General features: G+C 48.4%; 1 long non-coding RNA gene across 4 annotated transcripts in view; it reads right to left on the bottom strand.

Annotated features, from left to right (window-relative positions):
• Nucleotides 1–21377, bottom strand: part of LOC146799793 (uncharacterized) — a 140996-nt gene extending 119619 nt beyond the window's left edge. For 2 of the 4 annotated variants that reach the window (XR_014969317.1, XR_014969316.1), the window contains exons 1-3: nt 21265–21377; nt 21059–21170; nt 20831–20964 (exon numbers count right to left, since the gene is read on the bottom strand). This is a non-coding gene — a long non-coding RNA (uncharacterized LOC146799793). Of the gene's footprint in view, nt 1–10784; nt 10999–11108; nt 11139–16706; nt 16769–16869; nt 16900–20233; nt 20313–20830; nt 20965–21058; nt 21171–21264 lie in introns of those variants that run through there. The other 2 variants (XR_014969315.1, XR_014969318.1) reach the window with 2 other exon arrangements.

Raw genomic sequence — 21377 nt, 5'->3', positions numbered from 1 at the left:
CAGGCAGACCGGGTGCCAATGGTGGGAAACCGAGGCGGTGCCGCGCACCCAGACCCCCCGTCAAGATGTAACCAGGTAAACTTGCTGCTGGGTATAACATTAGAGGGCCGTGCAATGAATCCTTGTTTTGGCCACACACGCCTATGGTCCCCAGTGATGGCAGTCACTGACAATGCACAACATAGGTGCAGGACCCTGAAACAGCACCTAAACGCTTGGCATTAGCTGCACACTTATCTAACACAATGATTGCAGGCACTGAACCTGCACACTTATCCTGCCCACCGCATTACATAGCACCTAGGCATGGGAGGTAAGTGATTTGCCCAGAAGCACTAATGGTATTGGCGCGCTAACGTGCGTGACCACATTACAATGCACAATCAGGCACAGTCAGTATGCCCAACAGCACAGTACGGCTTAGGAGCGCTAGCAGTGCCCCGCTTCCATTGCACAAGAGGCCCGGAAGATAAGTGAATTGCCCGGAAGCACAAAACGACATGGGAACACTAGCATGCGCCCAGCTTTACACTGCCCGCACAGGCACGGGAGAAATTGATTTGCTCAAAAGCACAGGTCAGTATAGGTGCGCACCGCCTTACACAACATTCAGGCACGGGAGATAGGTGCCTCGCCCCAGAGCACAGCACGGTATTGGAGCGCTTGCCTGCACAGCGCTTGCATAGTACATTCAGGCATGGGAGATAAGCATTTGCCCAGAAGCACCGGATGTGGGCACGATGCGCCTCTTTCCCTACAAAGACCACGCTCATAGAGCCTCGCCTACTGCTCCTAGTAACCCGCGAGCAATCGCGTCGCCCGCATCCATCCCGCAGCGAGGAAAATTAATTGAATCGCTACCCTCACTGGATAGGGGGTGCACCCACAACTCGCCGCACTCAAGCTATTCTGAGTTATGGCGGCGGGCAAAATCCAGCACACGGGCACTCATCGCCCCACCCCCCACCTTGCGGGCCAAGCCCACGACATAGCTTAAAACGTATAGCGATGCAGGTCACGCTGATTTTAAATAAGGCAAGAGTGCCGGAAATATTCAAATAAAAGCAGACTACTGCGTGCGACATGGAGCTCGAAACCCCCACCTTCCGGGCCAAGCAGGCAACATTGCTTAAGGCATATATCAATGCATGCCCCGCCGAATTAAATAAGGCAAAAAATGCCCGTCATGGGGGACTGCAAGGGCCTCCAGGACCAACCTTCTTCCTTCGGGACAGACTCATCCAAACAGCGGAACAGGACGCGACTCCCGCGGGCAGAACCCAATGAAATCCAAGTTCCCAGGAGCGGGCCTTGCATCCAAAGCCATGAGAGGCATAGACCAAGTGCCGCACCCCGCTCTGGATCGACAGCACATGGGCCGATCCGCTTATGCTGTTCCCCCCTGCAACGCAGGACCAGCATCAGCACCAGAAACTGAAACCCTCGCCCCGCTCGTACCCGTCCCCGGGCTCAGCCTGGAGCGTATGCTTTGGGCACCACTACAAAGACTCGCCCAGGGGCACACCTTGATGGAGTTAGGCACATTGTGCTGTGAGTGATCTCTGCGAGCGTGCTCCATAGCAAATGGAGGGGGGGCAGTGCCACTACGCAGGCCCATGACCCCCCAGCCCGTGGGGAACATGAATTCCCTAGCCTGATCCCCCGTTGGTACCCCCAGTATGTCATGCACACTCAGGGCCAGTAGGCCGCGAACGCCGTGGAGGAAGGGGCAGAAGTTCCCGTAGGGGGACGGAGCCTGCACACACCCCAGCCGAGACAGGTAGCATCTCTGCTGGTAAATGACCCTACCCCTCCGTGCATTGCCCGTGCCATGCTGTTCCCTGGTCACCGCCGCTGGCGGCTGGCTGGCTCCAAAACGCTCACCCTTTCCCGTGGCAGCCCGCGCCATGGCCCAGCTGGGCCGCCCGGGACTGCCCCTGAGACGGGAAATGAGGGGGGGGTGGCATGGCGCACTCAACGTGACGGACGTCATGGGAGGCGCATGAAGAACGACCAGAAACACGCCGAGCCACTTACTCGCCACGGGCGGAAACGATTGGGCAACCCTGCAAGAGGTGGGTGCAGGCCTTGGGCATGGGGGTGGGGAGCCAAGGTGGGGATGGATACGCTCTCTTATGACCTGGGAAGGCAGGCCCGTGCAGACAGAGAGCGGGCACCGGCGAACGGGCCACCACAGGTGCATCGCCTGCTCTCCCCGTCACAATTGCGCCAGAGAAAGATTACCTTGCCACCCCGAGGGCGAGAGCAGCCCCCTTCCTGTGGGCCACCCGATGGTCAGCAAGCGTGCACCTTTAATCACCCCATGAGCCTAAATATGGCATGCATGCCCAAGCCGGGAGCTCTTGGTCTGTCTTTCGCTCCATGTCCCCTCGCCTCCCCCCCCCTCCGGACGGCCCCGTGCTGCCCTCCGGACGGGAGGGTGCCGCTATCAAAGCCCACTCGGAGCTGCCAGTTCCCCCCCCTAGGAGCGGACCACCACCAAGCGAGGGCTGGTCACGCATCCCCGCCTCGATGAAGGACGGGGAAGTGGGGCGGATCACACTCACCACAGATGGAAGCAGCTCCAAGAATCACCGTGAAGACGACAGAGGGGACAACCACCAGACGGCATGTCTGGGGCGCAAAAGAGGAAGGACCGAGGGTGGGGGAGGCCTATATACCCTCCCCGTTCCGCGCGCCTCGGAAATGACGCGCCCTGCGCGCCGCTGCCCCTGGCTTCCTGAGTAGGGGGACTCCTCCTCGAGGGTTCCCCATAATCAGAGGAAGGGGGGTGGGCTGGTGCCATGCTGGCACTAGAGGCCCGCCCTTCTAGGGCACCCTGCCGGCGCCAGGGCAGCCGCATAGTAGTGTGATGTAGGCAAAGCAGGCAGGGCCTTAGAGACAGGGAGGAAGGGAGCGAGCAGGAGCAGTTGTAGTATAGTAAAGCGCTATTGTGTGGTCATGGGGTTATAACTATATACGCAAGAATAAAAAAAAGTGTGAAAGGGGATGTGTGTGAGTGTGTAAGAGAGAAAGGTTGGATGTTATATTGAAAAGGGTGTCGGGTCGCGATGCTGTTTTCAATGGAGATCACTGAAGACTTGCTGCTTGTGACGACTGGAGAGGTGTCTGCTGGAATCCGAAGATGGATTGGAGTTGAAGAGGACCTGAAAATTGAGGGGACAGTGTTCAAAGTCACTTGCCAGTTACCGGTGGCCAGCAGGATGGATGACCACTGATGTCGTGTCGCTTCAGGTCGTCGATGGTGAATTGTCTCTTCACTCACGAGGTCCAGGAGAGATCGACGATGACCAGCAGCTGGATTCGGAGGGTCCCACAACGTCTGCAGCTGATGACGGTATCGGCAACTGGATTGGAGCCAACAAACCTTGGCAACTGCAAGTCTCGTGTGGAGTGAAGATTGATGGTGATGCAGACCAGTAAGGTCTGATGGACTTACCCAGTGAGGGTAAGTGAGGGCATGGGTCACTAGCCAACAGGCAAGCAACCGCGAAGATGCCTTTGCAGGAAAAGTTCCACAGGAGCCCACGGTCACTCGGGATGGGGTAGGCCGCTAATTTTCGGTACCAGACCTGCTAGGGACGTGGAATATAGATGGTCCAAAGCACAAGTTCGTAGAACGTTGTTTAGGGTTTGCACTCGAAATCAGTGCACGGTTCCCTGGTATTGCTGTTCCTCGTCACTCGTGGGGTCCAGATGCCACAGCTTCACTGGGGACTCAAAATGGCCGTGGAGAGGTCAGGAAATCTGCTTCAGGAGATGCAGGGACTTCGGACTCCGGTGGGAGCGGTGAAGTTTGCAACCGTTGATCAAAGTTACTGGTGCCTGCCAAGCAGGGGAGTCACTCCTTGACTCCAAGGGAGATTCTTCAGTCTTCCAGAGATAGTGGAACGTCGAAGGGCCAGGATTCTTCTTTGTAGAGCGTCGTCCAGGGTTAATCTGAATTGCATTGGCAATGCTTGGTATCTTATAGTGGAGATAGGGGAGGGACTAGCTCTATGACCACTCCTCTAGGAGGGTCAGGGTAGTGGGTGGTTACAGTTTCGCGCCAGAGCAGGGGCAGGTAGCCCCTGAACCGGTTTGAGCTGGCATATGCACAGAGGAGCCTACTGCTCCCCCAGTGCAGGACTTCAAAGCACTCTAAGAGTGCACCCATCCAGCTCCAATACACTAAATCCTGTCTGGGAGGTGGTGACACCTCCCTGTGACAGGATACCCTTTGTAGGGCTTCCTCCACTGCGAGTTTCGGTCAGCAGCAGGAGGGCAGCCCAGTGTCTGTGCTGGTGGCATCCATTTTGTGATGCCAGGGCTCTAGAAGATTTCTACCGTTTAGTACAGTGGGTACATGTCGTCCCCTCTAGAAGGGTGGGATCATACTCCCACACCAGTTACTGGTGTGGGGGTATGATTCCAAGTTGTTTGACACCAAACACGACATGTTTTGATGCAGTCATTCCAAAAGTTAGCATTTACCGCGAGGTTATAATGCACTTAAGAGTATATGGTTTAACCGCATCCACAAACAGCAGCAGAGAATAGACTCTGCCAGCTGCAGAGGGGTCCTACTCATGCAGAAGCACCCCCTCACATAGTAAACCAAGCACCCTGCCCTCAGGATTGTTAGGGCCTGCAATAGGGGTGACTGATAGGTTTATATGTGTGTGTATGGTGAGATATAGGAACCTATACCTCAGTGAGGAGTGCTAACACTACCTCACACAGCTTGCAGTAGCAGGCCTGTGGTGTCAGATTGTGAATGCTTCCCAGGGGTGGCATAATACATGCTGCAGCCCCTGGTAGGCCTGTGAAGTACCAACGCCCTAGGTACCTAAGGTACCATATACTAGGGGCTCATAAGGTACCACAGTATCCAATCACTAGTGCATCTAATATGCACACCAAGTTGTTTTAGAGAGAACAGTGAGACTGGGGCCTTGATTAGCAGGGACCCAGCCAGACTCTAGCCAGAAACCAGTGTATACATCAGAAAAAAAGTGGGGGCAACATAAGTGCAGATCCTACTCTCCTACAACGAGCAAGTATCAGTTTGGTGATAGTAAGGCTTTATATTGTGTAGAAATGGGATGGTGTATAACTAAAGAAAACTACGTAGGGGTCTGATGGTATGAGTAAAGGAAGGAGCGCGCAATGTAATTAAAGCAGAACATGCCTTAAAAAGAGGGAGCGAAGGAGTGAGTAAAAGGAGCGGCACTGAGATAGCGAGCGAGCCAGCAGGACGTATTAGAAGACGTATTACAACACACGTGCACATCTGCTGTCCTGTAAATTATGCTAACGCCGCTGTACGCGTGCAAGCAAGCAAGAAGGAGGCCTATTAACGTGCCACGAGCCGTACGCGTGCACATCTTCTGTCCTCCCAAGTTCTGCTGACGGCGCCATACGCATGCACGACTGCTGTCCTTTCTATGCATGCATATATCCTGTCCCCCTTCGTAAACAAAGTCGACAACAATAGATCTCGCCAAGGCAATCAGCGCATGCGCTGTGTCGCTAGGCGAGTGTGAGTAGTTGGCCTGATATATGCTGTCCACTAGTTATAGTGGGCACCTTGTATCAGTCCAAACAACCCCTTATTGGTTATAGGTTAAAGACAACCTTTATTGAAAGCTATCCTAGTGGTAGCTATGTAGAGCAGCCTTCAGGCTACGTCTTGAAGGAATGTAAAGCAGCTTGTTTTACCAGTCTATGATCTCTTGAGTCACTAAATGAAAGATATCCACACCAGGTATATATATAAAATATATGTATTTATTACTAAACACACCCTCCGAGTCTCTTTATGAGACTAGAGGTCAAAACACATAAGTTACACTTCAATAATCACAGTAAAATAGCACAAATACACGTCAGGCACAGGGGCAAGCCAAACCATATACTAAAATAGTGGTATAAGAACCACAACTTAACTAGACACAAGGCCTAGAGCCTGTAGAATAGCTGGGACTTCAAGGAACCACCCAAGGTAGTGACACAGGGGACTGTGTGCAGTGTGTGAACACAGCCGCGAGCTCCCGTTAGCTTCTATGGGGAAAGTCGCGGTTAGATTTTTAAAGATTAGGGACACTTAGAATTGAGTCAGGACCAAACCCTTTTGGACTTAGGAAGTTCTAGGGCTAACACCCACGGGAGCACTGGAGTACTCGTGATACCCATTGGGTGACAGCCGCGCTATACAAAAGATCTATACAATACAATACAATACCTCACCCAGGGAAGCCGGGTGCATAGGTATCTTTTGGTGTCGGGTCGCGTCGTCGATTTCAATGGGAGCTGGCGAAGAAGTGCTGCTGCCCAGAAGATGCGAAGTGTCCGAAGAGAACCAAGCCTGGATCAAAGATGAGAAGAACCTGAAAGCAGAGAGGACAGAGTCTGGGTCACTAGCCAGTGACCAGGAAGGCGATGGACAAATCGGGTGATTTCAGGAGAAAGAGGTGAAGCTTGACTCTTCAGCCATAAGGACCAGGAGGCGTCAAAGATGACCAGGAACTGGATTCAAGCTGTCCCACAAAGGATGTTGAGTGCTGCAGCATCGGTGCCCAGATTGGACACAACAAGCCTTGGCAACAGCAACCCATGCAGAAACCAGAAAGATGCTTCGGTGCAGACCAGCAAGGTCTGTGGGACTCACCACTTGGTCGGGAGTCAGGGCACGTCTGGAGCAACCAGAAAAGCCCAAGGAAATACAAAGTTACCCCCTCAGGGACCCACCAGTCAACGGACCAGGGATCGCAAAGGTACCTCAAGACAAAACACAAAATGGTGGCCCACGGGTCACATGGAATGACCAGGCTGACAATCTTCAGTGAATTTAGTGCTTGAGGGGGGGGGGGGCTACAAGTCAGCCCAAGCACGACTTCAAGAGACGTCGAGAAGTCAATGCACTTGCAGAAATGCACGATGACCAGGGGTTCCGGTTCCACACTACTCACAAGGGCTGCGGGTCTCAGCTTTATTGGGGACTCGGGTCGACCTCTGAGATGTCTGGAAATACTCTTCCTGGGCTGCAAATACTTTGGAGGCCGGCGGGAGCTTCGATAATGCAGACTGGCAAATTGCTTCGTTGGTGCCTGCCAAGCAGGGGAGTCACTCCTTGACCCCAAGGGAGATTTCTTCAGTCCTCTGGTCTTTAGCAGAGTGTCGAAGGTCCAGGATTTGGCTTCAGAGTTTCGTCCAGGGTAATCTCAAGTTCTGGTTACAGAGGTTCCTTACTTTTACCTAAGGAAGGGGTTGGACTAGATCTGGGGACCCACCTATGGGAGGGTTTGGAAAGTGGGGTGACTGCACCCATTTCCTTTGTCCAGTTTCGCACCAGAACAGGGGATGGAAGCCCCTGAACCGGTCTGAGCTGGACCATGCACAGGGACACCAAATGTGTCCCCAGTGCAGGACTTCAAAGCACTCAGAGAGTGCTCCCACCCAGCCCCAATACACATAATCCTGTCTGGGAAGTGGTTACACCTTCCTGTGACAGGAAACCTATTGTCCAGGCCTCCCCTGCAGGAGTTTCGGTCAGCAGTAGGAGGCCAGACTTGTGTCTGTGGCTGCAGCATCCATTTTGTGATGCCAGGGCTCTATTAAGTTTCTACCGGGTATACCAGTGCTGCCATGTCCCTCCCTCTAGAAGGGTGGGATCATACTCCCACACCAGTTACTGGTGTGGGGGTATGATTCCAAGGTGTTTGACACCAAACACGACATGTTTCCGTGCAGCCAGTCCAAAGTTAGCATTTACCGTTTGGTTATAATGCTCTTAAGAGTATATGGTCAGGCTGCACTACAAACAGCATCGGAGAAGGGTCTCCGAATGCTGCAGAGGGGCTCTGCTCATGCAGTGGAACCCTCTCATATAAGAACCAAGCACTCTGCCTTCAGGATTGATAAGGCCTGCCGTATGAGTGACTTATATGTTTATATGTGTGTATATATATAGTCATATAGGTAACCTATATCACAGTAAGGGGTGCATGCACCATCTTACCCAGGCTGCAGTAGCATATCTGTGGTGTCAATTTGGGTGGCTTTCCAGGGGTGGCATAATACATGCTTCAGCCCCTGGTAGACCTCTGGGGTACCTATGCCCTGGGTACATAGTATACCATATACTAGGGACTTATAAAGGCACCTCAGATACAATCTGAACTGTACCTAAAGTACATGGAATCATTTTAGAGAGGAAGCAGCTTGGCTGGGTCCCTGAATAGCAGGGTCCCAGCCAGACTAAAGTCGAAAAACAGTGAAACACCAGCAAAAAGTGGGGGTACACATGTGAAGCAGATCCTACTCTCCTACACAGAGACCTAAAAAACAACTGTTGATGCACGCTAATGAGCGCGAACTACAGCAAGCGTTGGAAAGCCAAGGCAACCACCCAACACCCTACCAGGCACTGGACTAAGGGACTGGCGTGTAGTCCATCCATTAGGGTGGTGGAGGCCATTGGGCCATCGACCCTGACAGACTGCCATCCATCAAATCTAGAGACCACCCCATACGAAGCGCTGATCTCTGTGTCTTGACAGGAACCTCACATCATGACGGTTCCCGTGAAGGAACAAAATGTTTGTTGGATGGCCATCGTCGGTTTTGTGGGCTGCCCACCAAACATTACCAAATTTTTTGTCTTTCAAAATAAATTCCCAAAGTCCGTGTTTGTTATCTTGTTCTTGAAAACCTATAAACTGATGACCCCCAGGGAGTTTTTTCCCTGGCTGTCGGGGGTCATTAATTGGGGGTTTTCTGGTCCTCAGCTCCAGAATTCATCAGCCAGTGAGAGACAGAAAACAAGACATTACACTGCCCACCATAGGTAGAGTGGGTGCTGTGAATCCCTTCCTCCGATGCTCCCTACTACGCTGGGCCATCAGAGTTAGCTTTTCGCCGACTGACCCAACGGGGCCTCTGTTGTCCTCCTGACCGTGAATAGGGCAGACTCCTATGGGGTCTAAATATGGCTCTACCCTCTTTGACCTGGAAATCACCCCAAGCCAGTAGGGGAGTATATGTGTCACTAATAGTTAGCGGTGTAGTGTTCCCATCTCACCCTCCATCAACTCCAGCACCCAGGGCCCCCGTTCTTCAAATGACATGATTTGCCAGTTTGCCTGGGCTAGGGAGAGGAGCTGCGCAGCGGCCAGGGCGGCTGCATCTGGAGCATGGTTCGATCCCTGGCGCCGGCAGCAGCTCAGCACCATGTGACTCTGGGCAGTAGCTCACTTAATTTCCCTGACAGCCCCAGCACCTTGAGACCCTCAGGGGTGAGTAGTTTGCAGTTTACAAATACCAGATTTGGAATTGGGCTCCTGAGTAAGTGTCACATTTGAACTATTTTCCGGTGGTTGGATAGCCCCGGAATGACAGGTATCATTTTGTCGCCCAGATGTCCTGAGTCGTTATTGTGCATCGATCCGCAGTGTTCATTCACTTTACGTTAGAATGTGGTCAGTTGGTTCATTGCTAGTCACAAGGAGGCTTCAAATCCTCTCTGACTCCTTTATAAAAGGCTGCTGCTACTGACCGTGAGTCAGACAGAGCTGCAAATGCAAAGACGGAGCTTCAAATGCAAAGACAGGGCTGCAGATGCAAAGACAGGGCTGCAGATGCAAAGACAGGGCTGCAGATGCAAAGACAGGGCTGCAAATGCAAAGACAGAGCTGCAAATGGAAAGACAGGGCTGCAAATGCAAAGACAGGGCTGCAAATGCAAAGACAGGGCTGCAAATCAAAGACAGGGCTGCAAATGCAAAGACAGAGCTGCAAATGCAAAGACAGGGCTGCAGATGCAAAGACAGGGCTGCAGATGCAAAGACAGGGCTGCAAATGCAAAGACAGAGCTGCAAATGGAAAGACAGGGCTGCAAATGGAAAGACAGAGCTGCAAATGCAAAGACAGGGCTGCAGATGCAAAGACAGAGCTGCAAATGCAAAGACAGAGCTGCAAATGCAAAGACAGAGCTGCAAATGGAAAGACAGGGCTGCAAATGCAAAGACAGAGCTGCAAATGCAAAGACAGGGCTGCAGATGCAAAGACAGGGCTGCAGATGCAAAGACAGAGCTGCAGATGCAAAGACAGAGCTGCAAATGCAAAGACAGGGCTGCAGATGCAAAGACAGGGCTGCAAATGCAAAGACAGAGCTGCAAATGCAAAAACAGGGCTGCAAATGCAAAGACAGAGCTGCAAATGCAAAGACAGAGCTGCAAATGCAAAGACAGGGCTGCAGATGCAAAGACAGGGTTGACAATGCAAAGACAGGGTTGCAAATGCAAAGACAGGGCTGCAAATGCAAAGACAGGGCTGCAAATGCAAAGACAGGGCTGCAAATGCAAAGACAGGGTTGCAGATGCAAAGACAGGGCCACCCCAGCATATCCATGCGGACGAACACGATAGGACATAGCACTGGACACAGGAACTGGAGGAAGGATATAGGGTAGGGAGAGAGATTACCTGGGCTCGGCCCACTCTCTGAGGTGTCATCGGTTTCGAGGGACAGCGCCCCCTGCCGAGATGGCATGGTAACAGATGGATCCATCTGACCAGCAGGTGTCAGGATCCCTAATGTGAGTTCCAAAACGAAGCGCAAGGGATTAAGTTCTATGGGCGCTTCAGTCTTGAATGGGTTTCAATGGTCGAGTTTGTGGCATGCCCGCATTTCCAAGATGACCGCGCAGACGCTGGGGTCAGCGGTCTAGTTGCTAACAGATCTAGAGGGAGACGATGTGACGCGCGCGCGCCTGAGGTAGTGCGCACTTCACCAAGATTTTTCCTCAGAGAAGACGTGTTAGAGAGAGTTCCCAGTTCTGAAGAGAATACCTTGTCGAAGAAGTTTTCCAGAGTGACGCAACAGAGTTGTGTCGATACTTACCGAAGAGAACAGAAAAAGCTGCAGAGTCCGTAGAGGCAACTTACTGAGAGTAGAGTACGGAGTTTTCCTCGTCGCTCCAGGAAACGAGATACGACTTCTACAGAACCATAAGAGAAGACAGAAGAAAGCTAAGTGAATTATTGATAGATTATCTAAGGTCACATAAATGATAAATAGAGTTGGGTGACGCAATAAGTAAAGACTTACCTGGGACAGCAGAGATCAGTATACCGAGTCCTGAAAAGAAAAGAAGTATATTGCAGTGTTACTGAAGTGGTTACTAAGGGAAAAAAGTATAAAAGACTATAAGAACAGCCAACTAAGAAAGTAAGGAGTAAGACTTACCAGAGCCATAACTATTCGCAGGAACCATAGGAGAGGAAGCAACTGGAGAAGTTAAAGCACTAAGAATCATCTAGAAGTCAACAGTTAATAGTATAGCTAGAAGCAAGAAAAGAAAGAAGAGAAACCACGAGAAGAAAGATTGATGGTAGGTCAAAAGAGAGAGTTAAAAGATATTAAGACTTCAAGATAAATAGGTATAATAAAACGAATATATGTTTTACAGATAATTAGTGACATCAATAACAAGAAAGAAGAAAAAGGCAGAGTTGAACAAGAAGAGAGGCACAGAGTTCAGGATACTTGGGTAGGTAGGAAACACCATTAGAGAAAAGAAGAAAAGAGACAGAATAGAGTAGAGGAGGAATTAATAATAATATAATGTTGTGTGCTTAGTTACCTCAGGCATCTTCAGTAGCGGAGAGATAGCTGAAGAAGAATTCCAGATAGGAAAACCAGAAGGTCCAGAACCAGTCTCTTCTCTCGTTTGTTATTTTATCCAATTCCCCCTTCCCCCTTGCTGATCAGTTAGAGCCAAAGACATTTCTTGGGGCTGAGTGATTAGTAGTGGGAGTCGGGAAACTAGCAGCTTCTGTTCCTGTGCAAGACAACGGCAACCAGCGGGAAGCTGAAGGTGAGCCTTGACAGAGTGAAGTGCCCACGTATTAATCTTGCACCCGAACAGAAAAGAAATGGTTGAGGGAATACATTTACAGACTTTAGGGTCAGTCCTAGAGGCGATACAAAAGGAATTGGTAGGAGTTAAGGAAGAGAATCAAAGTCTAAGGCAGGAGGTCATGAATTCTAGGAAAGAGACGGCAGAATTAGCACAGAGGATAAGACAACCGTATTCAACTCGAAGGGAGGGTCCCACCACTTCAATGGGAGAGACAAATAAGCTAACAACACAAGTAATACATTCCTTGTCGCCAGTAATACCGTTGGCAGCGCCAGAGAGGTTTAGTGGGGACCCACAAAAAGCGCAGGTGTTTATTACACAATGTTCACTACATTTCTTGTGTCGCCCTTCTATCTTTCCTGATGCGCAGTCAAAACTAGCCTTCATTTTGTCATATTTAAGTGGAGATGCAGCAGCATGGTCGATGCCGATAGTCTCACGAGATGATCCATTATTGCAGAATTTTGATGAGTTCAAGAAGGAATTTTTGAGAATCTTTGACCGAAGACGGATCTCTCAAGCAGTAGATAACGAGCTCTTGGAATTGAAGCAGGGAAATAGAGACTTAGTGGCTTATCTAGCTCAATTCAACAAACTTGTAATGGAGACTGATTGGCCGGAGAACAAGAGGACAGCAATATTTTATCGAGGTTTGCGAGATGAATTAAAAGATGGCTTGGCTCAAATACCGAATCGTCCAACTGAAATTTCCGCCCTGATAGACCTAGTGCTAGAACTGGATTTCCGGCAGGGAGAGAGAAGACGAGAGTACAGAAGTACGGTTCCACGATTCGATCGAGCTAAGGCTGAAACAGGAAGGAGTACGGAAGGAACCACAGGATCTGAACCTATGCAAATAGGAACGATTCGAGGACCGCTCACAAAGGAGGAGAAGGAGAAGAGGCGAGCCAACAACTTATGCATGTATTGTGGATCTAGTGGGCATTTTGTGCGAAATTGTCCAAAAAAGCCAAAGGGTTCATTTAAGCCGAAGGAAAACTCGCAGCACCACCTGTAGAAGGAGTTGTGCAGGTGGATGCGAATCAGAAATCAACTCCTCAGGAACATCGGCTGGCGAATACTTTACAGTCGTCTTCGCCTCATTTGATTTTATCTTTGACAATCCGTTTTCGTGAAAAAATAATGAAAGGAGTGACCGTGATGGTGGACTCAGGAGCCACAGGTAATTTCTGCGATCAGAAATTCGCGACTAAGATTGGGCTGCAAGCAATTGCCAAGGCTAAAAGTGAACCAGTTCGAGCAATCGATGGTACCAATCTATCCTCAGGGCCAATCACGAGTCACACAGAGTTGATAGAGCTGATTCAAGAAGATGGGCACAGAGAAGCTATGCACTTTAATTTAATTGATGCCCCCCAATTTCAACTTATATTGAGGCTTCCTTGGCTCACAGAGCACAATCCTTCAATCAATTGGAGCAACAGAACAATTGAAATTAACTCGGCATATTGTAGAGAGAACTGTTTTGGGGCCTACGAGGCAACGAGTAAACAGAACCCGGCTCATGCCTTATGTTCAGCGGAAGTCTCTGTGTGCGTAATAAATACTAAAACAATTCCACAAGAATATCAAGATTTCGAGGACGTTTTCAACGAACAGGAAGCAGAGCAACTGCCGCCTCATCGTGTTTACGACTGCAAAATAGACTTGGAGCCAGGGGCAAATTTGCCTTGCAGCCGAGTGTACGCCTTGACGGAACAAGAGAATCATCACCTAAAGGAGTATATCGACAAGTATCTGGCCAATGGATTTATACGTCCTTCCCAATCGCCGGTGTCCTCGCCACTATTTTTTGTGCCTAAGAAGGAGCAGGGCGAGTTGAGAACGTGCATTGATTATAGAGCCATAAATCGAATAACAAAGAAGAACAGGTATCCTCTTCCCCTTATCTCCGTCTTGTTTGACCAGATCAAAGGAGCACAGATGTTCACGAAGTTGGATTTAAGGGGAGCTTATCACCTTATTCGAGTTAGAGAGGGAGACGGGTGGAAGACGGCCTTCAGAACACGCTTGGGGCTATTTGAATACCAGGTGATGCCCTATGGGTTGTGTAATGCGCCTGCAGCGTTCCAACACTTCATAAATGATGTGCTCAGTGAATTCATTGATCAATGTGTAATTGTGTATATAGACGATATACTAATCTACTCAACGAATACGCAGGAGCATCAAACACAAGTTCGAGGAGTTTTGCAGAAATTGCGAGAGAACAAACTATTTGTCAAGTTGGAGAAATGTGCTTTTGGAGTTCCACAGGTAGAGTTCTTGGGCTTTGTAATCTCGCCAGCAGGCATTCATATGGACAAACGAAAGATTCAGGCCGTACAAGAATGGAAGTCGCCCACTTGTGTGAAAGAAGTCCAAGCGTTTATTGGGTTCGCCAATTTCTATCGGAGATTTATTGGAGAATTTTCCCGACGAATACTACCTTTGACGCGACTACTGAAGAAGGGAACACGATTCGAATGGTCGGAGGAAGCAGAGCAAGCCTTTAAAGATTTGAAGATTGAGTTCACCACTGCGCCAATCCTCCTTCATGCCGATCCGATGGAGCCCTTTTATGTCGAGACAGATGCTTCGGACCTTGCGATTGGTGGGGTTCTATCTCAAAGGAATAAGGAAACGGGCCAGTTACACCCGGTGGCTTATCGGTCCAGGAAGTTGACACCAGCAGAAATCAATTATACGATTACGGAAAAAGAGTTGCTGACGATAAAAGACGCCTTCAAGGAGTGGAGACATTATCTAATGGGGGCCCACCACGCGGTAACAGTCTACACGGACCATCGGAACTTAAAATTCCTGAAGTCAGCCAGAACATGGACACCTCGCCAACTCCGTTGGTCTCTGTACTTTGCCGATTACGATTTTGTGATAACCTATCGGCCGGGGGCACAGAATGGAAAGGCGGATGCCTTGTCTAGGTTGGGAACCGGAGAAGAAAGAAGTCCACTAAGCGCTCAAGTGATCATACCTGATACCAAGATTATAGGCGCCACTGATATATTGAACTTTAAGGAAAAGGTAATCCAAGCTCTAACCCCAGAAGAAATGCAGAGATGGGCGCAACTAGAACCTGGAAGAGAAGTTCGCGATGAATTACCATTTAAAGAAGGTGCATTGTATTTGCCGACTACAGCATTGCAGAAGCAAGTCTTGCAGGAATGCCATGATCATCTGTTGGCTGGCCACAAGGGAGAGTCCAAGACAGCCGACTTAATTAAAAGAAAGTATTGGTGGCCACAGATGAGTAAAGACATAGAACAATATGTAAAGACTTGTGAGATATGCGCTCAGGGAAAATCAGAACGGCACGCACCACATGGGCTGTTGCAACCCCTTCCCATTCCTCCTCATCCTTGGCATACTATCACCCTAGACTTAATTACAGACTTACCATCTTGTCAAGGGACAAATACAATACTAGTAATAGTAGATGCATACACGAAAATGACACACTTCTTGGCCTTAAAGGGAATCCCTACAGCAAAACAGTTAGCAAGACACTTTAGTACACAGATTGTCAGATTACATGGAATACCCAAGATCGTAATATCAGACCGGGAAACCCAATTTGTTTCACATTTCTGGAAGGCTTTTATGAAAGGGTTAGGAGTAGAAACTCATTTTTCCACCAGTTTCCATCCGGAGACGGATGGACAAACGGAAAGGGTGCAATATTTACGATTGTTCTTGCTGAAACAGGAGGGAGAATGGCCGGACTACTTGTGGACAGCAGAATTCGCTCATAATAACGCGAAGAATGTGTCCACTGGATATTCCCCGTTCTACTTAAACTATGGTAGACATCCAAATTCCGCAGTACAAGATGTGGAGCTCACAGTCCCAGCAGCCAAGGATTTGGTAGCTCATTTAAGGTCAGTGCATGAAGAAGCGTCAAAGAATCTAGTACAGGAAATACGCAGATAAGAAAAGAAAGAAACCCCCTTTACTAGGAATTGGAGATAAAGTCTGGTTGAATACAAAAAATTTAAGGTTAAAAGGGAACCGAAAATTTCAGCCACGATTTATCGGCCCTTACCCAATTGCAGAGCAGATCGGTCCAGTGACCTATAAATTGACCTTACCCTCCCAATTCCAAATTCACCCAGTATTTCATGTTTCCCTTTTGATGAAGGCAGTTTCTGATTTGAGAAAAGAACCAATTCCAAAACCAATCCAGCTAGATACAGGACTAGAGTTTGAGGTGAAAGAAATTCTGGACTCAAAATTAGTCAGAGGTAAACTGTACTATTTGGTAGATTGGAAAGGCTACGGTCCAGAGGAGCGGTCTTGGGAATCAGATTCAGATGTTCATGCTCCTAGGCTAATAAGACTTTTTTATCAGCGCAATCCAACCAAGCCCAGAGTGGAAGGACCATCCTTGGTGGGGGGTACTGTCAGGATCCCTAATGTGAGTTCCAAAACGAAGCGCAAGGGATTGAGTTCTATGGGCGCTTCAGTCTTGAATGGGTTTCAATGGTCGCGTTTGTGGCATGCCCGCATTTCCAAGATGGCCGTGCAGACGCTGGGGTCGGCGGTCTAGTTGCTAACAGATCTAGAGGGAGACGATGTGACGCGCGCGCGCCTGAGGTAGTGCGCACTTCACCAAGATTTTTCCTCAGAGAAGACGTGTTAGAGAGAGTTCCCAGTTCTGAAGAGAATACCTTGTCGAAGAAGTTTTCCAGAGTGACGCAACAGAGTTGTGTCGATACTTACCGAAGAGAACAGAAAAAGCCGCAGAGTCCATAGAGGCAACTTACTGAGAGTAGAGTACGGAGTTTTCCTCGTCGCTCCAGGAAACGAGATACGACTTCTACAGAACCTGAAGAGAAGACAGAAGAAAGCTAAGTGAATTATTGATAGATTATCTAAGGTCACATAAATGATAAATAGAGTTGGGTGACGCAATAAGTAAAGACTTACCTGGGACAGCAGAGATCAGTATACCGAGTCCTGAAAAGAAAAGAAGTATATTGCAGTGTTACTGAAGTGGTTACTAAGGGAAAAAAGTATAAAAGACTATAAGAACAGCCAACTAAGAAAGTAAGGAGTAAGACTTACCAGAGCCATAACTATTCGCAGTAACCATAGGAGAGGAAGCAACTGGAGAAGTTAAAGCACTAAGAATCATCTAGAAGTCAACAGTTAATAGTATAGCTAGAAGCAAGAAAAGAAAGAAGAGAAACCACGAGAAGAAAGATTGATGGTAGGTCAAAAGAGAGGTAAAAGATATTAAGACTTCAAGATAAATAGGTATAATAAAACGAATATATGTTTTACAGATAATTAGTGACATCAATAACAAGAAAGAAGAAAAAGGCAGAGTTGAACAAGAAGAGAGGCACAGATTTCAGGATACTTGGGTAGGTAGGAAACACCATTAGAGAAAAGAAGAAAACAGACAGAATAGAGTAGAGGAGGAATTAATAATAATATAATGTTGTGTGCTTAGTTACCTCAGGAATCTTCAGTAGCAGAGTGATAGCTGAAGAAGAATTCCAGATAGGAAAACCAGAAGGTCCAGAACCAGTCTCTTCTCTCGTTTGTTATTTTATCCAATTCCCCCTTCCCCCTTGCTGATCAGTTAGAGCCAAAGACATTTCTTGGGGATGAGTGATTAGTAGTGGGAGTCGGGAAACTAGCAGCTTCTGTTCCTGTGCAAGACAACGGCAACCAGCGGGAAGCTGAAGGTGAGCCTTGACAGCAGGAGACCTGGAATCAGGCAAGGCCCCCAGCTGAACCCCTAGAGGTAACACTCCACAAAGACACGGGCAAGGTAGGAAAGGAGCTACGGAAACCGAGAGAGCCAAAAAGGGAAACACAGCAAACAGTGAAAGGACGCAACATGAGCGTATAGGGAGGCTCTGAAAGCGGAAGCAACCACACAAGATGTTACCAGGCACAGGGATGACTTCCTATGGCCTTCATGCCAAGAAAGCCAATCCAGACGGGAGACTCATGAATTTTTAAGCCAAAATTTGGGTGACAGGTTCTGTCCTAGATTGGGTGATATGTTTCGGCCCTAATTTTAATTATATGTTTCGGCCCTAGTTTGAGTGATATGGTCCTGCCCTAGATTGGGTGCTATGGTACTGTCCTAGTTTGAATGACATTGTCCTGCCCTAGATTGGGTGATATGGTACTGTCCTAGTTTGGGTGATATGTTTCGGCCTTAGTTTAAATTATATGGTTCTGCCCATGATTGGGTGATATGGTTCAGTCCTAGTTTGGGTGATATGTTTCGGCCTTAGTTGAAATTATATGGTTCTGCCCATGATTGGGTGATATGGTTCTGCCCTAGATTGGGTGATATGTTTCGGCCCTAGTTCGAATGATATGGTTCTGCCCTAGATTGAATGATATGGTTCTGCCCTAGATTGGGTGATGTTTTTCTGCCCTAGTGTGAATGATATGGTTCTGTTCTAGGTCGGGTGATATGGTTCTGTCCTACTTTGGGGGTAACGACTCTGTCCTAGATTCAGGGGGGTATTCATCAATGCATTGTGTGACCCCTTGCGCCATGCCCTGGTTTCTCATGAGCGACGCAACACTAAAGTCAGATTTGTCAAGTCCCACGAGGCCATCTTTCATGTCCCTGCGCGGATTGATATATCTGCAGTAAAGCAACGCAGCACAAATCGCTGCATCGAGTTACTGCACCCCAGGGATACGTTCCATAGGAGGAGCGTGGGTGTTCTCATGCATCCACCCATGGACTCTGAAGCAATCCCACATTTACGGACACTGGTAAACCGGGGAATGCATCATAATGCTTTGCTTCCCCAGGGAGGCACACCAGGACAGCAGCACACTTAGAAAGAGGAAAGAGCCCCAGAGGATTGTTTTTATGCAGGAAGACGCCCCCTCCTGCACGAAAACAGTCATACCTACAACACAGCCATCCTTGCCCCATGGCGAAAAGGTGCCCGCACTGGTGCTAGGCAGCCAAAAGAGTGCCAACACAAGGAAAGGACAGGAATTTTAAATATAGTGCATTCCTGCCTTTTTACAGTGCACAAACAACAGTTGATGGACAGAATGCAGAACAATGTCATACATTCACCCCAATACAGAGATCTGGGCCTAATTCCATCGTTTTTTTGCTCACCATGCCTTTCCAGTTTGAACCCAGCCATATGCAAATCAGTCTTGACCCTGTGCCCCATGGGAACATTCCAGCCCGAATTGCCAAGCCAGGTCCTCCCTGGACTGGAAAAAAGCATCCTAGGACCGGTTTTGGGGTTTCGCCCCTCGTCAGCCAGGACAGCTTGACTCCAGTGGCATGGAGAGCACGGGACCCATGTCTGGGCATACCCGTCCCACTCGTGGTGACAAATACCAAAATAACAGTTGATGGACAGAATGCAGAACAATGTCATACATTCACCCCAGTACAGAGATCTGGGCAGTTCGGGCTGGACTGTTCCCATGAGGCACAGGGTCAGACTGATTTGCATATGGCCATGTCTGAACTGGGGTGGCGGAATGAGCTAAAGAATGATGATGGATTAAACCCAGATCAGTTGACTGGGGATGAGTGCTTGCAATGTTCAACACTCCGTCCGTCATACCCTTTGGTTTTGCCTTTTACAGTGCACAGCGCAGCAAGGTGGCTTTCTTCATTGCGTTGCATGAAAGTTTGATAAAACTTCCCCTGTGTGTTTCAGGCTCGGCCACAATATAAAGCAAAATCAGGAGTGGCCAGAACACATCCGTGCGTGGCCCCAACCCTTCCAACACTGCCCTGAACACAGCATCCGTGCGTGGCCCCAGCCCTTCTGACACTGCCCTGAACCCAGCATCCGTGCTTGGCCCCGGCCCTTCCGACACTGCCCTGAACCCAGCATCAGGGCGTGGCCCTTCCGACACTGCCCTGAACCCAGCATCCGTGCGTGACCCCGGCCCTTCCGGCACTTCCCTGAACCCAGCATCCGTTCATGGCCCCGGCCCATCTGACACTGCCCTGAACCCAGCATCTGAGCGTGGCCCCGGCCCTTCCGACACTGCCCTGAAGCCTGCATCCGTGCGTGAATCAATACTGTTGGGTGTAAAAGGTAATAGCGCTCATATGGTAATCACCTATTTTTCATCTGCTATATTATTCAGCCTTCTGGTGCATCCAAAAAGATTTTGGGGAAGGGAACACCCTACTTCCCTAATCTCAATCCTAAGGATTGATTTAAACAATTAGGCAAACTTTGCGGAGCACACAGCTTATACGACGCTATTCAGCAATATCAAAAACACCAATCCAAACACAGATCAATTGAATTCTAATAATCGTCTTCTTTTAATTCCGTTAATTCCAATCCCTTATGCCAACACGTTTCATCGTGGTCGGGATAAAACCTACGGCTTCTTCAGGGCTGGAAATAATACAAAATACATATTTGAAATCACACAGTATGGCATTAATACAGCTGCCATAATACCCAACTTATGACAACCATGTGCAGAGGACTATTCAAACCTCTGTTTGTGCAAAGCAAATTCTATATACATGGTCATTTACAATACTTTTCAAGTGTAAGTTATATCAATCAGATAAAAAAACATTTCAGTTCACTAAGCTTGAGGACTTGAGTCACTTATTTCGAAATCCAGTAGTGCACGAACTATTGTGACCCATTCTAAATCCCTGGCCTGAACCCAAGGGCATGTTATGTTTATATAACCCATGTGTAGATAAAAAGAGAATTCATTTGCGTCATGTTGGCGCCAATACCTTTGATTTCTCAAACGCTTGTCTGTGTTTAGAATAAAAATGTAAAAAAAGGAACATTGTAAGGAATGATTATTCTGATGTTAAAGGATACACGAGGCAAGAATATGCTGATTAACAAGTATAAATATCAACCAATAATTTTATCGACAAGAATCCTACCTCTGAAAGTATCCGTCCATGTAGTATAATTATCAACGTTTCAGCTCTAAGCAAGAGCAATAATCAGGTATTAAGTATCCAACCGTGTGTTCTCCACCATCGAAAGGTGTCCAAATATCAACGACACGTCCACTCTAGGCAAACCAATAATCAACTCTTTAGTATCAATGAATCACTTATTATTCAATCTCTTATTCAAGTACAAATGCATCTTTTGTGTTTATTTACCTTTTCATCAAATCAGCCTGAGCTCATCCTTCCCAAATATTACTATATCAGTTACTATGGCGTCCCATTCATAGCGCCCCAATCTAATACTCCAATTAAAGTATCCAGACACCTAAAAATAAACAAAAGAGATATCACTCATTGCTCCGTCAATTTGTAAGCCTCCTACTATGAAACCCACACCTGATAAGCTAACTGCATCTTACCTGTTCGTGCCTTCATGTAAACGAACCCGAGTACAGGTGAAGAACACCGTCTTCCGGGTTTACGGAGTTCTTATCAGCCTAAACACAAAGGAAGGACTAAGCCATTGCCATTT

The sequence above is a fragment of the Triturus cristatus genome, chromosome 9 (assembly GCF_964204655.1).
Source record: "Triturus cristatus chromosome 9, aTriCri1.1, whole genome shotgun sequence".
Taxonomy (NCBI): Eukaryota; Metazoa; Chordata; class Amphibia; order Caudata; family Salamandridae; genus Triturus; species Triturus cristatus.
The sequence above is the reverse complement of the archived record's forward strand: the minus strand, read 5'-3'. Positions and strand labels throughout refer to the sequence as shown.